A 13533-nucleotide genomic window follows, 5' to 3' on the forward strand; every position below is an offset into this window, starting at 1 on the left:
CAAAGAACCTATTGCAATAAAACGGCAATTTCATACTTTAACCCCTATTATTACACTTCTGTCGTCCACTAACTAAAACGGCTATGTGACAAAATATTTTTTTCTGAGATATCCTAAAAAACCATAACCCAGTTTTAGAATATTGAAATTGTTTAATGATATTTCAATTATGCAAGATAAGTCGAACACGTGAACTGATTTTGACTGTTTTTAACAGACTTCAAAAATGGAGGAGGTTGTCAATTCGTCTGTATATTCTTTCTTTTTTTTTGTATGTATGTTACGCGATAACTCCAGTATTTGTGAACCGGTTTTCATGATTCTGTTTTTGTTGGAAAGGGGGTACTTCCATAGTGGTCCCATTTCATTTTGAAGAAAAGCATCCACCTCTGAAGGGGGCTGTTCACACATGAGGATTCATTTTTATAAATAGCGCCTAACTTTAATTTAGGAGCAATTATTTTAACGGTTGATTTTGCTATTTCTCCAATTCAAGGCGTTTTTCTCTAAATATACTTTGAGTAGTGAGAACCCATTTTTGTTATCTCCAGTGTCAAGTCCTGTATAGTGGCGAACTAGGGGATATTTCAATAAAACTTAGCAAATAGACGTAATTCCAGTTACTTTTGAGGTCGGTTTTTTTAGTACTCTGTACTGAGATTATTAAAAGAGCATTTTGTGTTCTATGTTTTCTATTTAAAACGGATATTTGACCATTTGTCACTTAATAATTAGTTTTATTTAGTGACTACCTTTTTGCATTCCTTATTTATATTTTCGCATACAATTATCTCTTTTTAATGTAAAATTTGTAAGTTTGTAAGTTAGTTTTTAGCAACAAGTGTACTCTTAAGTGTATTATAAAAAAATAATTATACAAATAAATTATAAAGGCCGGCAACATACAGTCGGAATTCCGTTTCGGAATATCGATTCGAGTTTCGGTTATCACACATACGTTTATTTCAGTTCGGAATAATAAAACTCAGCTTAGAGTCCAGCAGGGCTAAAAAGGCCGTTTTTGCAGAATCATAATAATGATTAATTCCATATTATGAATTTTCAAACAAAACAACAAACGCAATTCGTCTATTTGACAGTGTTCTACGGAGCTGCAGAACACTGAAATAATTGAATTACGTTATATGAATTGTAAGGAATTCATAATATGAATTAGCCAATTAATCATATTTTATGATTCTGCCAATGTCGCCTTTTCAGCCCTGCAGATATTCTCTCAACGAAAATACGTACGGAATTTACGACTGTGTGTTGCGAAACGACCTTTGATTCAGAACGACCTTTTCCGTGAGGAATTAAAATTCACAAGCTTACCATACGGAATTTCGATTAGTAATATGTGTGTGATAAGTCCGTGATGTGTATGGTTTTGTTGTTTTGGATTCCAAATGTATGTGGCCGGCCTTATTTTACTTCTTTTTTTATTTTAAGTGTAAGTAATTTGAAAATAAAATATTTGTCGAGTGTAATTTTTTTTATGCCTTTGTTTTAATTTCCTGGTTTGTCGAGTGGTTTGAGGTTGAAGGTTGTTCGAGGTTCTTAATAAATTTTGCAAACTTCTAAAAGTTTTTTGTTTATTAAATTTTGATTTAATCAATGTTAAACTTTTACAGTTTCTAGTAGCAGTAGAGCTTTTCGTGAAAGAGAGCAGGGAAGTACCCTTGTGACGGTGTGTCATCTCACCTCTTTGTATCGCCTCTCTCCGCTTGTGTCCTATCATATTTTTATTTTACATGTATTTAAATTTTAAATTTGAATTGTTCCATCTTCCTTCACCTTCTCATTTTGTTTTCGTACCGCGGTCACTCCCAGCTCGACCGCCACAAGAGTCGGAGCTGTTAATAAGCTAATCATGTGTAACAATTTATAAGTCTACAGCCTTCATGTATCTAATTCTGTTTCTATTTCAGTAATTCAGTTTCTCGGCCCATTTAGGGGTAAGTGCCTTAATAATACAGTGTAGGGAGTATTTTATACTGTTATACCTGTTTTTTTACATTTACCTATATAATGTTACAGCCTTTCTTTAGACTTTACTTCTTTAATAAATTTTGTAGACCGAAAGTTTCATTTCATTGCCGTGAACCTGTTCACGGCTAGTTAGGGTTACAACCCTTTCACCCTTACTGTCGTCATCTTATCTATTTCTGCCGCCAAGTAGTAATTCTTACATTACTGCGTACCGGTTCTGAAGGATTCTGGTGAAATAGGCACATGAGACTTGTCAACTTATGTCTCAGGGTGACGGGCGCAGTGGCAATGCTCCACACATCTTTGCTATTAAAAGTTCTAAGTGGCACTGCAATTGCTATAAAAAAAAATCACGTTTTTTGCTTCCCTAAATGTGTATGTGAAAATTGTACAATGTAGAATTTTTAAACCTGTTTTTTTAAAAGGTTTTCTTAATTGGTACAATAACCTTTTTTCATATAGTTTTATAATAAATATTTAAAGTGTTAATTGGCATGATCTTCGCGAGATACCGGTTATCCGTCAGCCTTGCCGAGTTCAAGTTAGTCTCACGGGTCACGAGGGACGGCACTGACGCGAACGCGTTTAATAATTGAGTGTTAATATTTTTTTATTCTAATTTGTTATCTTTTTGGAAATGTCGCATTGGAAACTATACTTTTAAGGTGAATTATATAAAGTTCTTTTTTAAATAACAAATTTTACGTACGTTTGGTTAAAATCTTTTCATTTGTCAAGTTATTAAGTGAATTTGCAAGCCTGGTTGTGATTCATTTGTTTTTAACCTTACGTAGTACAAAGACGACAGGTAGGTACTTCTGCACTGAGTCAAATAATCATTTATTGCATAGGTAAAATTTTTACACTTGAAAACGTCATTTTATAAGATACTCACCACGAGCAAATAAACTTAAATACTATAGAATACACTTTGAATCGTATTTGTGTGGAATCTAGACTCGTGTTGTCTTTCCATACATCTTTAGCTAATACGTAATCTACGAATTTGTAATATGGCTTTTCAATTAAAATACATTTAATGTAAGTTTTAAACTTAGGAAATGGTAATCTAATTGTAAAAACGTCTACAGTTGCCCAAAAAATAGTCGTTTACTTAGTTAAACGAAATCGTGGTATCATGAGTTTGAACTTAGTTCTAAGGTTAATTTATGGATATCTTCTTTTTTACGAAATTATGTAAATTGTTTACGGGCATACATTCATTCACAGCCATGAAACCAGTCTCCCTAAACTTTTCTCTGAGAAAAACTCGAGAACCTAAACGGTACAAATCACGGTACAAACGATTTAAAAAAATAGGGTAGACTTCAACAAAAATTAAACAAATTTCGTACCCTTGTGCCTTGGTTTCTACTCATATTAAAATCTATTTCTAAAGTATTAGATTGGTTTGCAATTAATAACCTGCTCCTTAATGAGGAAAAAACAAATTATGTGTTTACATTACCCAATGGTAGACAGACGGTCATGAGTCACATACATTATAGTTAGAAACGAAAAATTTAACCTTGTAGATACATTTGTGTTTCCAGGTATAACTTTAGATGCTAAATTGCCATGGGGTCCACGTATAAGTATGTTATCAAAACGGCTCAGCACTGGTGATTAAAAAATACGAAAACTTTCATACATCGAAACCGTTAGATGGGCTTACTACAGCACACACTTCCTTTCACGTTTTAATGACATACGGCATTTTTTTTTCGTGATAATGCTGCTGATAATAGAATCTTTGTCCTGCGAAAAGGAGTGGTTAGGGCAATTTACAATCTGGGCTTCGGAGCGTCTTTGTCATTCTTACACTAGCGTCAAATGTTATTTATGTTAAGAGGGAGCAGAGAAAAAATTCCTAATTTTCGATTTGTTTTTAGAGGGGTATATCCACTTTAAAGTTAAAAATAAAATATTGTATGAGTAACTACACGATATATTCAAGCATAGACATTAATCAGAAACATAAAACAATAAAGTTTCCTCGATAGATAAAAATCACGAAATTACCTCTAATTTTCACATTTTTTCGATTCATCCTCGAAATGCTACAGGTTATTAGGACAAAAATTAGATAATTAATTATATTTATGCATGATCGAGAACTGTCTCTAGAGATTTTTTTAAGTCGCATGTCACGCGAACTTCAGGCATATATTTGTTTCACAAATTTGGGCGGAGCCAACGTCAAAACTTTTTTGGCATGAGAGCTCTTAAAGAGAATAACATTCTTACACTAGCGTCAAATGTTATTTATGTTAAGACGAATAGTAATATTTTTATAAGAAATAGTGACAGACATAACTTTAACACGAGGAGTAGAAATAAACAAGCTGTTCTTGACAGTTGTCTTCCTAAAGTCTCTAATTCATTTAAGGGGTAATGTATACGCTTCCATAATATTTCTGGTTGATATTCAAAATTTGCCATTTGCGAGGTTAGTGAAACAAAAATTTTATACTAAAGGTTATACAGCTTCTGCGTACTTGGATGACAAAATTCCGTGGTAGTGACCGGTTTATCTCTTGCAGGTGTTGATGTTAAAATGTTTGAAATAAATATATAAAAATGTATATTTACAAAGAGTAACCGCTAGACTTTCCTGCTCATACCTCTCAGGGAAATCTGCCTTACGAATGAGCTGTAAAGTTTAATCAGTATGACAATTTCAAGAGTAATTTACTTAGTTATGAAATCAAGAAATGAAATCAGCTGAAGTGGCTTCGCATTCGTCTCCGCAGGAATTGCACATCGTCTCTTTTCTTTACAAAATTCTACATAATTCTTTGTCTCACAGGTACCTGAAACAGCGTTTCAGCTTTCACAGGTCCCAGGATAAGCCTTGTCGCTCTCTCGTAAGGCCCCAGTTATCTTTTCCATAATTCAATTACGGTTTTTATTTTCACTCATTTACTGTTAATGCGGTCAGACTTTGGAACGCACTTCCCGCTGTACATCATAGTAAATCCTTAGCTATCTTTAAAATGAGAGCAAGGAGCGCTATTTATCATCTGTTTCATCCATTTTATAGATATTATAATATGAAATTAATATAGTCTGTAGTAATCTTTTGCTATTTATTTATTTTTATTACATAATTTATTGTTGTTTTGTTGTGTACGTAAACCCGCTATTAAAATTATTTTGTCCTGTGTTTTGGTCTGCAGGAAGAAATTTCTTATAGAAATAAGCAATATCTCTTCTTTGCGTTTTCCGTTTTACTATAGTACCGGCACGCTATGATGACCGTTTTGACGTTTGTCCGCTCATAACTACGTTGAAGCTCTAATTGCTGTCAATAGTGACTTGCAGTAAAAATTATAGAATGTATAATTTTATGACACAACTCGGCATTTGTCTTTCGAAATCAGAAATTTAAAAAATCTAATGCGATCGTCACTTATGGGATCGCTGGCCAGCACAACTTCTATCTCCGACAAACTCAAGCTCAGTGCAAAACAAAGCAGTTTCGAATTGACGATATATTAAGTAAACATTTTTATTTTCGTTTTATTAAAACTATTTAATCACCTACCCCTTGTAATACTAGTTATAAATCTAAAAACTTACAGGTGCGAGCATTTGATTATATATTTTTCGGTAATGAATTGAGATTTGACCACACTATAGTAATCTATCAAAACGGCCATCATAGCGTGCCGGTACTGTAAATATGAATGTTGGTAGCAAAGACGTGTACGTCTTTGTGAAAGAGTTCGTCTAGGGAAATACTGCCACCTTATTTCTGCCGCCAAGCAGTAATGTTAGCATTACTGTGTTCCGGTTTTGAAGGGTAAGGGTGCTGGTGAAATTACAGGCAAATGGGACTTGTCAGTGCCACTCAGATCTTTGCGATTTAAAGCTCTGAGTTGCACTGCAGACGTGCAGCTCGTGACGATACGGTGGTCGCCATATTAGCTATTTTGTTAAAATTTTGAAATGGCGGTTTTATCTAGTGATGAAAGAGACTCAGTCTTTAAAGGCCTTTAAAAAACCTCGACTAATTTTTAACGCCTCACGACTAGTCTAGTCTTTTAACCCTCGATTGAGTCATAAGTCTAAAACTGAAGACTAATTCGAGTCTAAGTCTTTTAACCCTAGGAAGCTTAAAAGACTTGTAGGACTAAAACGACTGGCGACTTATAGCCGCGGAAGTCGCGAGTCATGACTCGTATGGCGTGATTTTATTTCTACTCACAAGATATTTATTTTACGATTGATGGATAACGTTAACGTAGCTTTGTTCGCAGAAGTCAGTTAATTATAACCAATTCAAGAATTTGTTTTTTGGGAATTATTTGTTTCTTTAATATAAAAAAAATAAATGGATTCTGAACCTTTTCGTGTCTGAAATTTTAGTGTCTGATACTGTCTCGTTTGACCATAATGATGAATGAAACGTATTAAGTGGAGGTCCACAGTCTCTGGCTACCCCTGACTGGGTGACAGGCGAGATTTTTATGTATAATATAATAATAATAATAATAATAATAATAATAATAAATTTATTCAATTTATGGGCAGACAAAAGTTGAACCATCATAACCTATTCTAGGTACAAAAACCTGTGTTAATAGTGTTACGAAGATTCTCCGTTTTGGCAAAATCAGAAAAGAAAACAATCTTTGAACTGCGGCTAAAACTGAAATAGTGTAGTGCAGTGCCGTGAATCTAGTGTCGAGTAGCAATAGCAGTAATAAAAAGTAAGTAGAAAGTATGTGTAACTGTGTGTGTGCGTGTGTGAATGTGCGAGTGTGTAAGTGTGTGTGTGTGTAAGTGTGTGTGTGTGTGTGTGTGTGTGTGTGTGTGTGTGTGTGTGTGTGAAAGTGTGTGTGTGTGTGTGTGTGTGTGTGTGAAATGAAATGGAGTAGAGTGCGCTTAAATAGCATTTATATAGATAGATAAATAAAATAAATAGATAAATAAAATTTAAGTATGGAAGGCTATTTATGATAATATAACCAGGAGTTCTTCCGTCTTCTCATAAGATAATTTCTGTAACCATTTTCTTAGTATATCTCCAACTTCATACTTGTTTAATGCATATATTTGATGGGATTTATTAATTTTATTATATAATCTAGTACTTAGTGCAGTTAATTGTCCGTTAGCAAAGGCAGTACGGCATCGCTTGGTATCACAGACAGGGAAACCTTGTCGTCTACCAAGAGCAATTTTATCTAGGGGTAGATTTGAATGACGATGTAAGACACATTTTAGTATAAATGACTGCCTCACCGTGAGCACCTGGGCTTCGGAATATAACTCATCAGTGGAATAATCTCTTGGTTTGAATAAGATGATCTTCAACACCGCCCTTTGTGCACGTTCAAGGGACAAAAGATAAGTCTTACATGCACCGCCCCAGATGGGAATGCAATAAGAAATAATTGATTCACATAAGGAACGGTACACTAAAAGAAGCGTATCCGAATTAACACAGTGACGCAGATTCCTAAAAACGTAGATCAACTTCTTTACTCTTCCACAAATATTGTCGATGTGAGGTTTCCAGGTTAGTCTATCATCCTCTAGAACCCCCAAATATCTCACAAATCTAGTTCTCGAGAGAATAAAGCAACCACAATTTGAGGTATCATTGCAGACGTGAGCTTTGATAGAGTCTGTGCCAGCTGGAGGCTCGGTGCGAGACAGGTCAAAACGAAGGTACGTGGTTTTGTCCATGTTGAGCGTTAGTAAATTTGTAGAGAGCCATTCCATAATCACTCTCAGAGATGATTCCGCTCTCAATTTTGCCCTTTCCCAGTCCACATCATAGACCAAAAGCGCTGTATCGTCGGCATAAGTAAATACTTCACAGTTTTTTAGACTTAGCGAGCACAGATCATTTATGTTTGTTCTATGTATTACAGATAAATTGTATCTCATTTCTGTGCACAGGTTTCCAAAGAAGTTTAAACAAAAATACCAGGACTTCATAATAAGAAAAATGGTTACAGACCAATATTACACAAAATAAAAAAGAGCACGTTAGAACTGGATCTCCATAGACTTTTAAATATTGGATGCATTTCCTTCATTCATTTTAATTTACTCGCAGAACAAGAATTTTATGAAATCATTATATAATTAGGTCTTAAAATCTCGTACCTATTGCTTAAATCACTATATGAATCCTAATTTTTATTATAAGTAAATAAACGTGATTATGTACTACATACTGCGTCATTTTTATTTATAAACTTCGGGTTTAATAAGACTAAAATAGATATAAGTCCATTTGCAAAGAACTTGAGTCGTTTAAGTCGTTCAAGTCTTTTGAGTCGTTTAAGTCGTATAACTCGTTTAAGTCTTTTAGTATGACGACTACGAGTTTTTATTAATAAGACTTATTAATAAAAACCTCCAGTCTTAATTTTAGGGTCGAGTCGTTATAAAACGCCTTGAAAGACTGAATCTCTTTCATAACTAGTTTTATCACTCCAATTTGACAGCTAAATCTGGATATAACAGCTTTATCGCAGCGGCATGCTACGGGGACCGACATAGTCTAAAAACTCTAGAGGTTGCGACAAAAAGGGGGTGTTATTGTAAGTTGTAATTTAAGTTTTATTTTTTCAGAGGCAGTGCAAGGCCTGATACAGTTACTATATAATAAATATACACATCTCACAGAGGAAGTATTACGTAAACCAGTGTATTTGAAATAAAAGCGACTACAACTGGATGAATAATGTATTGTAAAAGTGTATTTATGTTTTTGTGGATCGGCTATGTGGTTTCGCAAGGTCAGTATACAGATTATTGTTATCTTTTATATACTAACACGTTGGCGTTGAATTTAATAACACTATCTAAATTTATTTTAAGTTCAGTCTGTATCGTGACTAGAAGGTTAAAAGTATATAATTTTATCGCTTCTTTTCTTCTATATTAAGATTATTTAGTATCATCTTTGTTGTATCTGTAAGAAAATATAGAACGAAATTTAAATACATATATTGGACATTGTTATGCAAATTAGAACCAACACACAAAATGTCACTTTCGAGATATTTAGACTTTTGTAAAAACAGTGTGAAGAAATAAATAGGTAAGTCATTTGTGACAAACAACGTGAGTTATGTGTAGCATTAAGAATGATATGGCGTGCGAGCAATAATTTTAACATAGTTTCTGCTCTTTACGATTTTGATTTGTTTAACACAAACTGTGCGTACATTAAGAAGGTATTACCTAATTCATTTTTGTATTACTAAAGTAATCTAATTAGCGTAATTGTTACATTGCTTCTATAATGTGTCATGTCGTGTCGTGCCCAATGTCGTTTAGTTGTTTAGTGTTGTCAATGCTGTCCTTTGCTATTGTATTTTTATCAGTAGGGACCTGGTTTTGCTTACAATTATTTAATATGGTCTTTATTACGTTGTGATACAAGCTGTTTGTACCCTTAAAAAAAACATACAGTCGTATCAAGAACCACATAGTTTCATTTTCAATGAAAACCAAGGAACTGTCTATCTTATTTCTATTACAATTTTCCAACAAAGCTTTACCACCCGCTTATTTACGCGAGCCTGACATTGTCATTTCAATTTTCAGAAGTATGCTACCACAAGCAGGGCACAACAGGAGTTTGCAAGAATATAAGAAACTGTCAGCCGGCCATTGACGATATCAAGAAGCGAATTACTCCACAGGTATTAGAAAGAAAGAAGAAAGAAAGAAGCATTTATTTATTATTATTTAACTGCCTCTGTGGCCGAACGGTTGCCATCCCACGCAGAGATCCCAGGTTCGATTTCCGGGCCGGGAGAAATATTTCTATGGCCTACATTTATTTCTCTCGTGAGTTTGGGTGTAATTTGTGGTTGCCTATGTGTGTGTCTATAGCACCCGCGACACAGGGTTTCCCTAGTGCGGGGCTATGTTGAATGTGTGCGTAATTAGTATTATTAATCGGTTGTTCACAAATAATATTGCAAATATTACAACTAGATACAAGATCCTCCAATCTGGTAATTTTAAATCGTCTCTGTTGTATGTCGATAGAGGGCAGGATTTCGGATGTTTGATGTTCTACAAAAAGCTAAGAGTAGAGGCTTGTCTGTCAGTGGCTAGCCATCGAATTCCACTCTTCGATGGCACGTCGATAGTGTAGTATACTAGGTAACCTATCACAAACTCGAATTGATGTTTTCCGAAATAACGTTTGTTAGAATTTTCATTACACCGAAAACCAAATTATAACAAAACCGTTGTTCTTTCAGGATATGTTGAATGTTTATCGAAAAGACACGATTAGGTTCGGTTAGGTTAGGTTAAGTTCTGGCCTGTTCCCGGGGGGGATGAGAGTTTCTCGCCTCCCTCCATGGCTTCGCCGATTGCGGAGCCGGAACTCACCGGACACGTTTGTTTTGGTGACTACCTGCACAAGATCGCACGCAGGAAGGTGACCCCGGAGTGTCACGAGTGCGGCGCTGGTACAGACTCGGCGAGGCACACCTTGGAGGTGTGCCCGACCTGGAGCCAGCAGCGCCGGCATCTCGTAGAGGTGGTGGGAGGGCGAGACCTCTCACTGCCCAGCATAGGAGCCATGCTGGGAAGCGAGAGGTTATGGCAGGTGATGGTCTCCTTCTGTGAGAATGTGATGTCGCAGAAGGAGACGGCTGAACGGGTCTGCGAAGACAGCGCCCTCTCGGACCCCATTCGGCGTCGGCGGAGAGGACGCACACGACGGCTCTTCGTCGACCGCCTGCGTCCCATCAGCGGAGGCCAGCAGGGTAAAGGGTTGGGAGACCCTGCCGCTGCATTGCACAGGACTCCGCCGCCGGTAGGTGCCCCAAATGTTACGGGGCATCTCCGTGCAGGTCGCTCCACATGATAAAGGGGTGGGATGGTGTAGGGGTCCACCCAAAGGCGGACCGGCATCACCGGAGTCGCGGTAGCATCTGAAAGGAACCCCGCGGCTCCGGCGCCAAGTGCGCGCAGGAACATCGTGAGGTTTTCATAGTAGTGGGTATGCTCCACACCATCCACATATCCACAAATCCACGCCCTCTTCCAGCGGCGGGGAATGCGTAACGCATTTTCCTCACGGTAATAAAAAAAAGGTTAGGTTAAGTTAAGTTTAAAAGAAGAAACATTTTCCTCTTAAAATTACTTTCGAGGTTATGAAAATTCGAACTAACGTTATTTCTGGAAAATGTCATTTCGGACTTCTGATAGGTAACCCTAGCTGCAGTAGGGACTGCGGGGCTATGAGTGTGTGCATTATTATTATTTCAGTGTGTAATAATAACGAAAACACGAGAACTTGATATTAAATTTTGAGAGAAGCTTTTACAACACACAATTATTATTTCATATACAACGCAAACATACGAAAAAATTGACGCATAAAATTTTCCTTATCAGAAAACCCAGCGACGCGTGTTTCCCATTAATAGGAGTTCAATGATCTTATTCTAATTGAAAAAAAATTAATTGTTTTACTAATTATTTAAACACATTCACGAACAGTCAACACCGTTGTCTTTTTTAACCGACTTCCAAAAAAGAATGAGGTACTCAATTCGACTTTATTTTTTTGTGTGTGTATGTTGCGGAATTACTCGATAACGCGATATTTTGTGAACCGAGTTTGAGAATTCTTTTTTGTCTGAAAGAGTTCGGAATTTTTTGAAATATGAAAAAAAAAAACCCCTGTAAGGGTGGCAAATTAATAATAATAATAATAAATTTTATTGACCAAATAGGATTACAATAATTTGCATTTACACCATTTAACTATGCTACATGACTCTTTCTACCAATGATTTCTCGCGGTCCTTGCACTAAGTATATCCTTGTGTCGTAGAGACCTAGTATATTATGTCCAGTAACTTACATTTATGGCACACAGTTAAGTTAAATAGGTTCAAGGGGTTTTAAAAATAAGTGTTTACATTAAAATTTATAAACCTCCTTATGTTTTAATTACACGTAAATTTACTTAAATTAATTTTAAAATAAAGATTTAATGTGTCGATGTGTGTGTGTGTGTGTGTGTGTGTGTGTGTGTTGTGTGTGTGTGCTTTTGTGTATTTGTGCTTCTGAGGACGTGGTGTGAGTGAATGTAGTGTAAAGTATAAAATTAGAGGAAGGGTTCCATTCTCACCCTCTAATTTCCTTATTCCAACTTCTGCCCAGAAAAGCATCAACGTTTTTGTTGACAATGTAATAATAATAAAAATGAGTCTAAAATAGATATAATAATAATAACGTACACACACTCATAGCCCCGCACTAGGGAAACCCTGTATCGCGGGTGCCATGGACACACACATAGATAACCACAAATTACACCCAAATTCACGAGAGAAATAAATGTAGGCCATGCAAATATTTCTCCCGGCTCGGGGATCGAACCTGGGACCTCTGAGTCACAGTCTAGCATGGTAACCGTTCGGGGGCAATATACATTTTGCCGTAGAATTGTTGGTTTTTATATTAACATTTTTGAAAATTTTGTAGGTAGAGACACCTCCGTTCCCGAATCTGTTAGAAATCGCGTCAGCGATTGAATTAGAAAAGATATATCCTATGATAACTAGAGAAACAAGATTTGCAGAACCCCTGAAAAATGTATCTAACTCTCCATTTAGATGAACAAGTCAATAATCTATTCAATAGGTATAATTTTTACACTTGAAATCGTCATTTTTTAAGCTACAGCTCGTTCACTACGGTGACCTCCCTGAGAAGAACGAGCAAGAAACTCCAGGGATTGCCCTTTTCAAATAAACTTAAATGCTATAGAATACATTTTGAATGATATTTGTATGGAATTTAGACTCACGTTGTATCGCCTAAACACCCTCGAATAACAGACGACTAATTTCCGATCTCATAGTGCTATTTACAATTTCTCCCGATCTTCACGAAAGAATTTACAATTTGTGCTCTCCTGAAAGATCCTGTAATGTGCTCGTAATTTCACCAGCACCCTTATCCTTTCAAACCGGAATAGCCCCGCACTAGGGAAACCCTGTATAGCGGGTGCCATAGACACTCACGTAGACAACCACAAATTACACCCAAACTCATGAGAGAAATAAATAAAGGCCTTACGAACTATTCTCTAGGCCCGGGAATCGAATCGAACCTAGGACCTCTGCATGGCAGTCGGCACGGCGGCATGGTAACCATTCAGTCACGGAGGCAGTTGAACTGTGTTCCGGTTGGCGGCAGAATTAGATAAGGTGGCAGTACTTTCCAGGATGAACTGTTGCACAAGGAGCTCTACTGCAATCAGTAAGAAAAAGGTTACTTTTCGTTTGAGAGCGATTTCGGTTCGAGTCCCTGTGGCGACATGTACTTATCTACATCCTCATGGATAAGAGTCTTGACAGTATGACATTACGGTCCGTGGAAGTTGGGAGACAGCCGTTGTGAGACGCACTGACGCGCTGTGTGTGCTCAGCAGTGGGGCGGAGCCTGGCTCAGCTGTGGGTTAATAAAGATGATTCTGCTAATTATGAAACGACTGTAATTAATTTTAATTATTCCAGATCTGCGGTTTTGAGG

At 36.5% G+C, this 13533-nt stretch overlaps 1 long non-coding RNA gene across 1 annotated transcript; it reads left to right on the forward strand.

The window, feature by feature from the left end:
• The first annotated feature begins 8616 nt into the window (after positions 1-8616).
• LOC113238756 lies at positions 8617-13533 on the forward strand. The gene is made up of 3 exons (XR_003311126.1): positions 8617-8753; positions 9568-9665; positions 13518-13533. It is a non-coding gene; the product is annotated as an uncharacterized LOC113238756 (long non-coding RNA).

Source organism: Hyposmocoma kahamanoa, unplaced genomic scaffold (assembly GCF_003589595.1).
Source record: "Hyposmocoma kahamanoa isolate Upper Pololo Valley unplaced genomic scaffold, ASM358959v1 98169, whole genome shotgun sequence".
In the NCBI taxonomy this organism is placed as follows: domain Eukaryota; kingdom Metazoa; phylum Arthropoda; class Insecta; order Lepidoptera; family Cosmopterigidae; genus Hyposmocoma; species Hyposmocoma kahamanoa.